Source organism: Lepisosteus oculatus, unplaced genomic scaffold (genome assembly GCF_040954835.1).
Source record: "Lepisosteus oculatus isolate fLepOcu1 unplaced genomic scaffold, fLepOcu1.hap2 HAP2_SCAFFOLD_70, whole genome shotgun sequence".
Taxonomy (NCBI): Eukaryota; Metazoa; Chordata; class Actinopteri; order Semionotiformes; family Lepisosteidae; genus Lepisosteus; species Lepisosteus oculatus.
The window spans coordinates 657501-670900 of NW_027168257.1; the positions used below are offsets into that span (position 1 = coordinate 657501).

The following is a 13400-nucleotide window of genomic DNA, read 5'->3' on the forward strand; positions in this document are numbered from 1 at the left end:
ACGTTGAGGGCATACTTTTTTCCACTTTACCATGAGTCGGGCTCAGCTGCACAGAGGCGAGAGCAGAGCAATGAGGTCACGGGGACAGGGGAGTCACACGCTGGCGGTTTAAACACGCGGAAGATCACTGAGGGATCCACAGTATGTGGACCCTCCGTGCGCCATCAGTCCGCACTCCGGACTCTGAATCCTGCCATCCAAGTTAAGATCTCGGCGGAACCTGAGGCGCAGTTCCTTCTTAAAACGTAATCTGGTGAGCATTTCTAGAATCGTACTTGTATAGATGCAGCCTTTAATGTGTTGCTAGGTTAAAATTGATGACTTCTTGAACTTCAGTAGGCAACTGCCCTCTTGATTTCGGATTTAATTTCTTTATTACAGGGGCGCTTTTATGAAGACAGAGTCATGTTCAGGTACTTTTCTTGATGGAGGAAGCATATTTCGGACTCTGTGATCTGCTCACCTGGAAAGGTCTGCTGTACTACTACAAGAGAGAAGTAGAGTCTGGAAGAAGGGACAATTTTATGATGCTTTGGAAGATAATGTTTTTTTTTTCTTTGAAATCGAAATGAATCAGAATATCAGTGCAAAAGACAGACTCTTGGTTTGGTTTGAGATATGGTTTTAAAACAGACAAAATGTAGAAAACAGGTCTTTCTCACTTTTGGTAAAGAATGGACCGGGGGTAATATTTTACTAGTTGCAGTGCTGATCTCACTGGGTTACAGTCCTGCAGTGTCACACCGGGGCCAGTGGCGCAATGGATAACGCGTCTGACTACGGATCAGGAGATTGCAGGTTCGACTCCTGCCTGGCTCGGGTCGTTTTTAAACGCATCTGGCTACTCCCTAAGTAGTCTGTGCTACTTACTGCATTGTAATCGTACCCGGTAAGAGATTTCCTTCATGTAAATGAACTGCACCTGACAGCTTTAGAAAAACACCTGGGCTCAGTACGGTGCTGAGAGCTCAGCGTTGCTGTTCTAATTAGCACGCACTGCATCGGCTATGAGCCCGAACCTTTCAATTATTCCGATCAGTAAGTCAACACGTAGTCCACGTGAACGGTAGAAATATTCTCTTGTCTGTCTCTTGTTTGTATAGAACTGAATGTCCCTGACAATGTTCTGTTAGTTTTAATTGAAGAACGGCATTTGTGTTCAAATATACCAGACAAGTTTATGTAACTGCTCATGCGACACTCAGTTGTAATTAGTCAAGAAATAAAGTCGAACAACAGCTGCGGGTTTGATTCTGAACGTATGAGATTGCAGCGCCTTTTACTTCCATTGACAAATGATAGAGATTCGAAGAGAGATCCTTCAGACCAGCAAGCAAACCCACGGCTATTTCGGTTTTCTATCTAGGCAACGTTGGTGTCTGCAATAGCATACATGAAAGCGTGATGCAATTTCTGTGGCTACATTTGTTGCACGTCATGCACAGTAAGAGTGTTTCTAACACCAAATAAAAAGTCAACAATTAGCGATCACGCCTTCTCCTCAGTTAACCCACTGAAACCCTTGCTGTTAACAGTTCTTTACTGCGTGCTTTACCAGCACCTACATATCGTGTCGGTTCTTTCAGCTTTATTCATTAGGTTTTCAAAGGTATAAGTAGAGCACCAGAGGTGCGAACGCAAAATGTGTGGTTATCTGAAGAATTGATTTCAATGGCAGCGGGTCCAAGCGATTTCGCGTTGTTATAGTACCAGGAAAGGAGAAGCGGCACTTCGCCTCTGCCGTGCAGGCACAAGGCGACGTGCGGCAGACGCCGGAGTCGGCAGGTTTCGAACCTGCGCGGGGAAGCCCCAACGCATTTCGAGCCCATCGCCTTAACCACTCGAGCACGACAAATGCGAACTCGCCGCCGCCGTATTCCTCCTATAATCAAACACGGACTGCGAGGTGGCTGCGGAAACCTTTTTAAAGTTGCTCTCCGTTAAAAAAAAATACCTTTCACAAGATTCGTGCCGGCAGACAGACACGCCTCAGAGGGTTTAAGGCTGGCTTCACGTTCAAATGATAAAGTCCCCCAGTCCGGATGTCAAAACGCAACTTTGGCAGACAGAAAAAAACATCAACAAACCAAAAATGTGGACAAGGATTTTACAAGCTGCACCACACTGCACTTTCAAAAGCATTTACATTCGTGTTAGACGCAGGAATTGCCTTTGATTTGCGCGCTTACGAACGCCATGGAAAACGAAACAAAACTAAAGCCCTCAGCTCCTGCACTTGATTATAGTCCCGTTACGTGTCGAAGCAGGAATTTACGTCATCCTACCACTGTAACACGGGGAATAGAGGGAAATGAGCACAAGCTACGAATTGTCTCAATCACTCCCTACAGTAGTAAGACGCCTGGAAGCGTGCACCCCCATCATTAATCTTTGCGCATCTGTGCAAGGTAAACTCTGGAGCAGTCTCTGAAACGGCTCAAAGGAAACACGTGATTGATTCCATGTGCATCTGGGGTTCATTTCTTATTTACATTTAATTCAAGGGAAAGGCTTGGGTCAGTTTCAGACGGCCTCCAACAGCGAGATTCAAGCGCCCCACCTTCAGCCCAATCTGCGCCGCCAGAACGCCAACGGCTCCTCTGGTCTCTGGGGTGCGGTTGTGACCCCGTAACCTAAAGTGTTGGTGGCAGACAAATGGAGACTAACAGGTGATGTCCTAGGACATGACTACATTGTGACACTCGGTGGGGATGGTGACCATTGCTTGGAAAAGAGTGCGAGGCCCCTTTAGAAAAACATTTTGTTAACAGGCATTCTGCCTTAGTCCAAACACCTATAGCTTGCAAAGCACATGCTATTAGACAGGCACCTCTGCAAGACCTTAAGAGTCTCTTAAACTAGTGATAGTAAGGTGTTCCCAATGGGCGATGTTTGGCTTTCAAATCATCTCTCTGTGGAAGCGCCGAGATGCAGCTGTTTAAGGCTTAGAAGCAGCTGACTGTTTCACTACCTAGCGGATTACTGTCAGTCAGGGAGCTCAGAGGTGAAAAGCCTGTCTGAGAAACAATTCGCCGTCAATCAGTTCAATATGTTCCGTACCAGCTCGGCGCACCTGAGATCATCTTGGTAGCCGTGTAGCTCAGATGAGTGAGAGCGTGTGTGTGTGCACCACCGTGATTGGATGCCGGTCCTTCTCAGGTCACAGTAAACCTTCTGCTGCCTAACTTTCCTAATTTTGGGGATCCCTTTGAAAAAGCAAAGGAAAAAAAAAACTGGCTCTTCATCAGCGTGATCGACCCAACCCAGTGTGTCCCAGTGGCCTAATGGATAAGGCACTGGCCTTCTAAGCCAGGGATTGTGGGTTCGAGTCCCATCTGGGGTGCTCCTGTCCCATTTTGAGCGTACAAATGTCCTTGTGATTTGCAAAGCTGCAACCCCACCTTACTCAGTGAGCGTCTCTGCTTTTTTCTCACATACAGTTGGGAGAAAAACTTTTGTAAACAGCCCTTCGGAATGATGTGGATTTCTGCATGAATGGCTCCTAACATGTGATCTTATCTTTATCTAAGTCATAATAATCAATAAAGAGAGTCTGATTTAACAAACAACACACGCCCAACATTTGACATTGCTGTTTTAACAAAACAGCCTCCGCCATGCTTCCCAGGTGGGATGAGGTTTTGGAGTTGGTATGCAGTGTTTTGTTATCTCCAAACATAACGCTGTGCACATTTACCAACAAGTTCAACTTTTGTCACGTCTGTCCACAGAACATTGTTCCAGGAGTTGCTGTGGAACATCCATGTGGTCTTTAGCAAACTTGAGAGGGGCAGTGGTGGTTTTTTTTGGGGGGAGAGCAGTGGTTTCCTCCATGGTGACCTCGCATGATCACCACTCCTGTTCAGATTTTTCTTATGGTGGACTCATGAACACAGACGTAAGACAAAGTCAACCACCTGTTCGCTAGATCCCATCCCCACTCAGCTAGTCAAAGATTCCCTCGAAGGACTGGCAGGACCTATAATTAGTATGATGAATGCATCGCTTGCGTCAGGCGTTGTACCTGATCAATTTAAGGTAGCGGTTGTTAGACCGCTCCTTAAGAAGTCAAATTTGGATCCACAAGTTCTTAACAACTACAGGCCTGTCTCAAAGGTCCCATTTCAATCTAAAAGTCTTGGGAGAATAGTTGTTGCCCAACGTCAATCGTATCTGGATTCAAATAATATACTTGAGAAATTTCAGTCTGGTTTCTGAAACTGCATTAACAAGAGTCGTAAATGATATTCTCTTAGCTACTGATGCGGGGAATGCAACAGTGCTTGTGCTTTTAGATCTTAGAGCTGCCTTTGACACGGTTGACCTCTCTGTTTTGTTACACAGGCTTGAGTTTGAGGTTGGCTTATCTGGAACCGTCCTTCAGTGGTTTACTTCACATTTTACTCATCGTTTTCATTATGTTCAAATATCTAATAATTGTACTGCTTCATCAATGTCACCAGTTCAATTTGGGGTACCAGAAGATCAGTGCTGGGACCAATATTGCTCTCTCTCTCTACATGCTGCTGATAGGTAGGATAATATGAAAAAATAATATGAACTTTCATTCATATGCTGATGACACTCAAATAAACATTTTGTTTACACCAAACGACAACTCTTCTATTATCAGTTTAGTTAAATGCATTAAGGAAGGAAATACTTGGATGTGTGAAAACTTTTTGTTACTCAACTCTGAGAAAACTGAGGATCTGTTGATCGGAGGCAACAATACTGATAGGACTACTATAACTTCAGCACTTAACTCAGAGGATTTAAACATTTGCCTCAAAGAGACAGCACGTTACCTAGGCGGCATATTAGACACAAGGCTCTTAACAACTTGCATTGTTAAGTGCCTTGGGACAACCTTGTTGTGAAAGGCGCTATATAGAAATACATTGATTTGAATTGAATTGACAATGTAAAATGTTGTGTGTGTTGTTTGTTAAACAAGACTGTCTTTATTTATCAAAAAATAAAAGGAATTTGCTAGGAATGCAAACGTTAGGTTGCGCTTCTTCATGCTGCATCGTCGGCATGAGTGGAGCTTTTTAAACGTCTGTACTTACTGTGCCCCATAAGAAATCGTTTGTCCCCGTTCAAAAGAGATTGTGCGATGTCCTGCAGTGTTCGCAAAGTAAACCTTTGACAGTTTGAAAAGAGGAATTTATTCTGCTTCCTGTGCGTGCAGTAGTTACAAAGTTGAACGTCTTTACACGATTTGCTGCAGTTTTCAGTGGGCGGGCTTTGTCAGATGGCTTGGAAAAACGCACTGTGTTTCGGCTCGGGAAACATCATGAGAAGTGTCCTGCATGTTTTCTGTGTATAGCTGTCTTTTAACGCATACAGAATTCATTCGAAATCATTGATTTCTCCAATTAACAAGGGTCCCTTAAAAGATGAGTCAAAGTAACGTCTAATCGGATTAGTTTCCTTAGAGCTGGTTCAGAGTTTGCTCAAGAGTTTACCTTTCACAGATGCGCAAAGAAGAATGTTGGGGGTGCATGCTTCAAGGTGCCTTACAGCTGTAGGGAGTGATTCGAGATTCGAGACGATTCGTGCCGTGTGCTCGTTCCCATATACCGTACGCCCCGGGGTGCAGTGCTAGGATGACGTAAAATACCGCTCGGGCACGTAACGGCGTTATATGCAAGTGCGGGACGTGAGGGTTTTCGTTTGTTCATTTTGTTTTGTTTTGCTCTGCTTTGCTTTGTTTCTTGGTCAAGAGGCGTAAGGTAAGTCGTAATCCAGGGAGAACACTGGTGGCAAACAGTCCGAGGTGAGAGGCGAGGTCCAAAGTCGAAAAGGCAGAAGGGGAGTCCAATATCCAGAATAAACGAGGTAATGGAAAAAACGCCAGGTAGAGCTCTCAAGGAGTAGACTCAATACCAGCGGGAAGCAGATAAAGATGGTAAAAATAGCACTGCGTACCGCACGGTGGAGTGTGTGCAGGTGGGTAAACTCGTGCGGCGGCGTTTGTTAATAATCACCCGCTGCTGGTGCTGTTTAGATTGCTTAAGAGTTGGTCTTAACTGCCTGGCGGTCATGACAAGCTCCTCTTTAAGCTGTGGTTTAGTTTTGCATTCATGTGTTTCTAGAGCAGTTATTTATGGGGGTGGGTGGGTCTTTCACAGAGGCTCAGGACAAATCCCCTGCATGAAAGTCTACTGTGTGCGTTCAAACAGTCACAGGTTAAGAGCCAGGCAGGAGGACAATGGACAGAAGAAGCAACGAACTAAAAATAAAAGAACGAATATGAAAAAGCCACCATCTTTTTCTTTTTGACATTTTCCGACTTTCATGCAAGCCAGGACAAAGTTGCTCGTAGCTACTTGTGGATTCAAATACTCTATCGAGTGCTTTGATGAGTTTTTGCAATTTGATTGTCGTCCTGTCAGCCTGTTTCTGTTTTTTTTTTCAATCTAGTGATGGAAAGTAAGAGGGAAATGATGGAGCAATCAATAACCGCTCCGGAAAAATGGCAGAAAGAAATGGCCCGTCACTAAGGACATTTGTGAAGCAGAGGAGTGACATCACCACAAAGGCGACTTATTCTGCTGATCGTTTTAGTGAATAATGATTGAGGCGTGTTAAGAGAAAGGTAGCTGCGTCAGCATGCTTAGGCTGCAAAGGATAAAGCAAAGGTTTACTCCATGCTGAAAAGAGAAGAAAAGAAGCACAACGTTTCGGCTGTGGAGCCTTCTGCGCCATCTTCTTTAGCAATGGTGATGATGTTTACATTGGAAAAACTGAGACACGCATACTGGAGGGGCTTGAACCACCAACTTTTCAGCACCACAGAGTCTGACAGTCTTTTGTGCGCCCTACATTTGCAGGTTTATGGTCAAAGAAAACAATCACTTGCACTTCTTGCAGCCGGCAATCTTTTTCCACTGACAACCAAGAAATGGATTTCATCTTTCACAAGCTGTATGGATTTCTTCAAAAACAAGTTATTCCAGAAAGGAAATGAATTCTTGCATTAAACTGAACCAAGCTGTACATGTTTGTCTGAAATGAGATATGCGGCACAACAAGACACGGAGAGAGGCACCGCTGGTATTCAGACCCAGGATCGCCTGCTTACTAGGCAGGCACTTTAAGCCACTAGGGAACAGCGCCAGCAGAGCACCGTGCTTTTACAGACACTTGGACACATCTGCGTTCGGTGTGCACTTAATCTGCTCTCTGAGCCCGTTGCCTCCGTCCCATTTAATAGCAGAACTGACGCCAAGAGAAATGATGAGAAATGGCATTTATCGGGCACTTCTCATGTCCAAGGAGCTCAATGCCCTTGACACCTCCCCAAGGCGACAGAGCTGTGCATTCTTTGGCGACAACATTTTTTCTTTTGTTTTATTTCTATACTTATTGATAGAATAAAAACGATATGTCATGTACTGTAAGGGAAATGTCTCTTTTCATGGGGAAAGCTAGCACCAGCAAATGTTGTGTTTAGAAGAAGTGATTTAACATGACACGTGACCTAATTTACCGGAGCAAAAGCTCACCCAGCAAGCCCTGCTTTACTTCTACAGGAGAGAAGTACTGTAGAGTCTGCAAGATGTTCAGCTGGGTAGCTACGTCAGCATGCCTCGGCTGCAAAGGAACAAGTAATAGGTTTATTGCATGCTGAAAAGAGAAGAACGGAAACACAGCGTTTCGGCCGTGAGGTCTTCTCACACCTGAAGAAGCCTCACACCTGTAAAAGGCTCCATGGTTTTCTTTCTTCTCTTTTCAACATGGAATACACCTATTGTCTGCAAGATGTGACAATTTCACGGTGTTTTGGAAGAAAACCTTTTTTCTTTGAATTCAAAATCAATCAGAATTTCAGCACGACACACCAACACTTTTTCTGTTTTAAGGAGATGATATTTTAAACCTGATAAAAATAGTAGGAAACACAAGTTTCTTGCTGTGAAAATTTAGATGGGGAAGTGTACTACTGGTAGCAGTGTAGAGCTCTCTGTGGTGGAATGCAAACACATGTTCTATGGGCCAGTGGCGTAATGGATTACGCGTCTGACTTCGGATCAGAAGATTGTAGGTTCGAGTCCTGCCTGGTTCGTGAGGCTTTTAAACCTCTCAGGTTCCTCGGTAACAGGTTGCCGTCATGTATATGAACTATAGAAAAGCATCTGCCACAACCCGTAAATTAGCACGCAAGTGCGGGCTAGTTAACACAGAACTGTATGGAGATCATCTCCAGCTCCGAGCTCAATTGCAATGAAAAAACATGCAGAACAGAACTGGAGAGCAGCTGAATTTGTGCTCAGTAGGGTGGGGAGGACTCAGCATTGCTATTGTTCTAATTGGCATGAACTGCAGGGGATCTGAATCAGAACACGTCACTTAGTTCGATCATTGCGTCAATATGTAGGCCACGTTAATATAGAATTATTACTTTGTCTGTCTCGTCTTTGTATATAGGTGAATGTCCCTGACAATTTCATGTTAGTTTTTAAGAACGACATTGGTGCTAATATATACATATATAGCATATAAGGAACACGTAAAAGTTTAGTCCATGTTGAAAAGATAAGAAAACCGCCACAACGTTTCATCTCGGAATAAATCTTTACTTGTTGTTTTGCAGCCTACCCATTCTGACCTAACTCCTCCCTTGAAATTCCCTAACAGATAAGGGTACGTAACGGCTCATGCGATGCTCAGTTGCAATTTGTCCCAAAACAAACAAGAACAGCAGCTGAGGGTTTGAGTTTGAACATGCACTGTATTAAAGCAGCTTTTATTCCCATTGATAAATGCTAGATATTCCTACAGAGATTCTCCAGGTAGTAAGCGATTCCTGTTTCTGTTTCTATTTCTGTTTCATATATATATATACAGTATATATACAGTATTGTACTATTATTATATAATTGTTACACTGTGGCTGTGTTGTGTGTGTTAAGCTGCTGTTGCACTGCAATTTCCCTCACGGGATCAATAAAGTATCTATCTATAAGAAGACATTACCAACAACGACCACAAGATGGAGATATTGTCTAGACATTACCAACAACGACCACAAGATGGAGATATTGTCCAAAGAGGCAAGCAGGGCAAAGCCGCGATAAGGTAAAATCATTTTTTGTAAGAGATTGCTGTCAGAATGCACATCCGTATCCCAAACAGAATCTCTAGTAAAATATGATCATTTGTGAAACAGGCAATTGAGTGTCTGCTACAATATGATTGCTACAGATGCAGCCATTCAAAATGCGCGGGCGTACGCTGTACGCAGTCTACCACAAGTTACCGGTAAATACCGCGAGTTACCGGTAAATACCGCTAGCAAAATAATAGTATCCGGAATTTCCGCAAGGTGGAGCTAATAAAGCTCAACTTCTCATGTTTGAGCTGTAGCCATCAAAGTCTTTAATGAAGATATTACTAATAGTATTAATAATAAATGAACTTGGACAAGCTGTAAACTCAAAGTATTGCCCTGGTCCACATTATTTTTTTCATTGCCCGTCTTTGTAAAAGTAACACCACAGCATTTCGCAATCACGCATTTTTTTCCAATCATGCAAAGTACAGTAATTTTTGAGAATCGATTCACCATGCCTTTCACATGCTCATAAAAGAGGTTGATTTAGGAACATAAACATATTACCGTATGCAAACTTTACTGTATACAGTTTGTATATGTATATGTATATGTATATTTAATGTCTTAACTGTGCCCGTTTAAGTATTGAATATTTATATGGAATTTTACCACTGAAGGGAAATCTTAGTGCCTGAGCATAAAAAGAATAGGAGCATACTGGAACACGTGTGAAGGCCATAAACGATATTAATTTTGGAACATAAACATACAGTATATGGCTGGTCTCGGTACTTTAAAGAAAACATACACGAAACATGGTTTCATTATGACCAGAATCGGTCTTGAGATATTTTTAACTTGATTTACAGTATTTGAGAGGTATGTCTTGACACCGATACTACGTAAATACTCCTCACGTATATGTTTCTAGGTTTATATTATGCATTTCATACGGTCAAATTGCTTTTGAGCAACTGATAAGAAGCGCGAAACGGTATGCCCAGGGCGTTTTAGTTTTCGTTTTGTTTTAATGCAGTGCAGTGGATTGATTAGAGATATCAAGTACATACAAGTCATTTTTTAAATGTTGTAGTTCGTCTTGTAAAAATGTTACAAGTACATCATCTGTCAACAATTACACAGGTTCTGTTTCCATATTGCGGTTTTTGGTTACGTAATATTATTTTCTAATTTCACGTTGTGAATATATGATTTGGGCAAACAGAGCCGCAAAGAAGTACATTATGGGTTGTTGTTGTTTTTTTGCAGTTTTATCTAAAATAAGCGATGCTTAAACCTTTGTCTGATTCTTGTGAAACTATCCACACGACAGTTACCTAGGAGTTGACTTCAGTGATGTCACTGATGGGATGTTTCTAAAAATCCATCCTCTGTAAAACATCTTCTCTAGTTGTTCTGCATATGTATTCGCTAATGAAGCTGTGTTTTTCTGAGCCTGGTTCTCTACATTTCTGTATGAACCAGCTTAGAGGGCTAAAGACAGCTTGTGTTTAAATTGAGTGTAAGGTAATTTATGCTTCTAAAGTCATGGTCAGCATTTATTATTGTACTGTGCTGTAAACTTCTTCTGTGCCTAATTACATTATTTTATAGTCGATAATGTTTCTGTAGTGCTTTTTCAGCCCTCAGCATGTGTCTGCGCTGGTGGTGCTGTGGGTTAGGTTCCTGACTCCTATGTCACATGGTCTGTGGTTGAATCTCATGGAACTATGACTTTAATTTTTAACAAACATTTCTTTGAAAAAATGAAACATTTCCCTTGGTCAGAGATTAAATAAAACCTCACTTGCATCAAAACAAATTTATATTTCTAAATATCACAACATGATCGAATTTACGTCTTTTTAATAACAATGAATAGTCACCTATGCGTTACAAAATAAACATTTATATTGATTTGAATTGCGTTTTGATTTAAATCGTAAACGCGTGTTTAAATATATGTGTTTAAAGGCGATATACTGTATAAAAGCGCTGATTCTTATGGAATGTGTTCGGCCGGGGATTCAAAAAAAATATTTTTTTTAATCGCGTATCTAAGGAAAATTGCAGTATAACTTTGTTCATGCACAAACAGTGGCATGTTACATTATAATTTGGGTGTCTCCTCTTGCCAGAAAGCTCTAAATTGCATTTTGAGTGCGGTTTTTGACTTTTTCTAAATTGCAACCCATAAATAAAGCTGATACAGTTTAGACTTACTGTATTCTAAACTGTATTACAACATCACATTGGACAATGCAACGTAAATTGCAAAAATGCACTTGGAATCTATCCTAGCCCTACTATGAAAATTATTTAAACTGCGACACTTATCATTCATCTTTAAATAAACTTTATTTTATATAGCGTTTTAAGCGAATAGGTAATTAGATTGCTCATAAACCTAATCGCTTTTTCTACATAAACACAGCGTGATTGCTCTCTGAAAATGCTTTTTTCTTTATATTTAGGCTCAGATTTCAACTATAGATCGTATTATTATGAACTTTCTTGGAAAAATGTCTTTTATGTAAACCATGTTTGCTATTAATTCATTTAGGGCTAAAATACGTTCATTGTCTTCCAATCGAGTCGAGTTGACATTGGAAGCTTGCCACGCCCGGACTGTTACACCAACGCATTAGCATGTTGAAGCGATTTCATTGAGGAGGCCATCTACTAGTTAACACTGTACTTCCTACTTTGAAAATACCTGTGAAATTGGTTTAATTCGTCACAGCCAGCACTCCGGCAGAGAGGGGGGTTGTACTCGTTAATGTCTGATGACATACAAGTGGAAAGATTACAGATTTTAACCGTCTTTTTTCTGAACCAGGGAAAATCTGATCATGTTTCTCTATAACAATAATAAAAAACTTTATTTTCAATTATTTTACATATCCCGCTTGCACATCGCATGACTTTAATAAATCTATTCTTTATTAATACTAAATAAATAATACTAAAAATACTTCAGCAAATAGGTCACTTGATTTTTGGAATAATTCCAAATAGCACAATGATCCACTGGCATCCCTGAAGTCTGTTTAGTGCATAATCTTCCAAATACAATCACTAAGCAATTATAAGAATTATACCATCCTACTTCTTTGTGATATCCTGTAAAAACTAAACCTATTTTTATAAGGCTTTTACTCAAAAGATTTCCAAACACACAAAGCATTTGTGAAGTACTATAGTATTTCTAAAGGTTACTGGTACAACATCAATCATTAAAGCTTAACAATAAAGTTTAGATTGCTGACTATGGACTAACTACATTAACTAACTGCAATGCAACACTATACATTTTACAAGAATATCTGGTTGAATTCTTGCATTTGTAGCCAATTTAATGCGAGAGAAATAAGCCAATTTAATTATTTCACAAAAAATAATGTGATATAAAATGGATGTTTTTAACTTTATTGTAGTGTTTTAGAAACTAATATGTCTTCAAAAATGGTTGTTTTTCACTCCTAGGAATGAAAGCTGTTGTTATATAATGTTTATTTTCAAATTTTGAAAAATCAAAGGATTCTAGCTTTCTCCCCTTTCAGGCATCGGAAACAGAGAACCTCATGGTTTTCCTAAAAATCATTTTTTATGTTCCCTGGTGTTCCAAACTTAGTTTTAATCAATTTTAATTTGTTATTATGTTAAAAACAGGGTAATAAATTTCTAATTGGACTATAAATAATGTCATATTGTCTGCTATAAAACTGATGTTTTCAACTCTATTGTAGAGATTCTAGAATCAACTAATAGAGAATTGAAATAAAAAAGGGCATAAGAAAACATTACCAACAACGACCACAAGATGGAGATATTGTCTAGACATTACCAACAACGACCACAAGATGGAGATATTGTCCAAAGAGGCAAGAAGGGCAAAGCTGCGATAAGGTAAAATCATTTTTTGAAAGAGATTGCTGTCAGAATGCACAACTGAATCCCAAACAGAATCTCTAGTCAAATATGATCATTTGTGAAACAGGCAAATGAGTTTCTCAGGTGCCCATTGCTCATTTTCAGACACATTTATGCAATACTTTCACCATGCGTTGAGCAATAGGGATTAAAGATACCAGAGGTAAGGTTTAAAAGTGATTCTGAGGTGCAACACATCAGCGATACAGCTAGGCATCTGAAATGCGGGGTTTGAGAGCCCTTCAGGGAACACCGTACCCTAAAGGTACCAGAAGTCCACTAGTATAAGCATTAAGTCACTGTCACCCCTGTTACAATGTGATTGCTACATATCTTCATTTCTTTGGTTTTTAAGGAGTAAGAGTGCAGGGGGTCTAAATCTGCGATCCAGTGTGTTGAAGTA

General features: G+C 40.8%; 3 non-coding genes across 3 annotated transcripts; all 3 read left to right on the forward strand.

Annotated features, from left to right (window-relative positions):
- Positions 1–746: 746 nt before the first annotated feature.
- Positions 747–819, forward strand: trnar-acg (transfer RNA arginine (anticodon ACG)). Its single transcript has one exon. It is a non-coding gene; the product is annotated as a tRNA-Arg (tRNA).
- Positions 820–3270: 2451 nt separating this feature from the next.
- Positions 3271–3343, forward strand: trnar-ucu (transfer RNA arginine (anticodon UCU)). Its single transcript has one exon. It is a non-coding gene; the product is annotated as a tRNA-Arg (tRNA).
- A 4658-nt stretch (positions 3344–8001) lies between these two features.
- trnar-ucg (transfer RNA arginine (anticodon UCG)) lies at positions 8002–8074 on the forward strand. Its single transcript has one exon. It is a non-coding gene; the product is annotated as a tRNA-Arg (tRNA).
- The last annotated feature ends 5326 nt before the right edge of the window (positions 8075–13400 follow it).